Genomic DNA, 901 nt, shown 5'->3' on the forward strand with positions numbered 1-901 from the left:
GATTCCATGTCTCCCTCTCTCTCTCTGCCCCTCCCCTGCTCTCACTCTGTGTCTCTCTCTCTCTCTCTCTCAAAAAATAAATAAACATTAAAAAATTAAATTAACAGAACTCTCATGATTCAGATATTCAACCTTCTGGACTGGTCTTCTAATTTTTATTAAGGATTATTCTCCTTAAGTAGAGCAAATTTGATGGGAATGCAAGTTGGTGCAGCCACTCTGGAAAACAGCATGGAAGTTCCTCAAAGAACTAAAAATAGAACTACCCTACGACACAGCAATTGCACTACTAGGCATTTATCCATGGGATATAGGTGTGCTGTTTCGAAGGGACGCATGCACCCCCATGTTTATAGCAGCACTATCAACAATAGCCAAAGTATGGAAAGAGCCCAAATGTCCATCGATGGATGAATGGATAAAGAAAATGTGGTATATATATACAATGGAGTATTACTCAGCAATCAAAAAGAATGAAATCTTACCATTTGCAACACATGGATGGAACTGGAGGGTATTATGCTAAGTGAAATTAGTCAGTCAGAAAGACAAAAATCATATGACTTCACTCATATGAGGACTTTAAGAGACAAAACAGATGAACATAAGGGAAGGGAAACAAAAATAATATAAAAACAGGGAGGGGGACAAAACAGAAGAGACTCTTAAATATGGAGAACAAACAGAGGGTTACTGGAGGGGTTGTGGGAGGGGGGATGGGCTAAATGGGTAAGAGGCATTAAGGAATCTACTCCTGAAATCATTGTTGCACTATATGCTAACTAATTTGGATGCAAATTTTAAAAAATAAAAAATAAAATTAAAAAAAAAGTAGAGCAAATTTGATTTTCAATTTTATCCTCCAGTCTTTCTACTGAATTTTTATTTTTGCTATCATGGT

This window comes from Acinonyx jubatus, chromosome B4, assembly GCF_027475565.1.
Source record: "Acinonyx jubatus isolate Ajub_Pintada_27869175 chromosome B4, VMU_Ajub_asm_v1.0, whole genome shotgun sequence".
NCBI classification, from domain to species: domain Eukaryota; kingdom Metazoa; phylum Chordata; class Mammalia; order Carnivora; family Felidae; genus Acinonyx; species Acinonyx jubatus.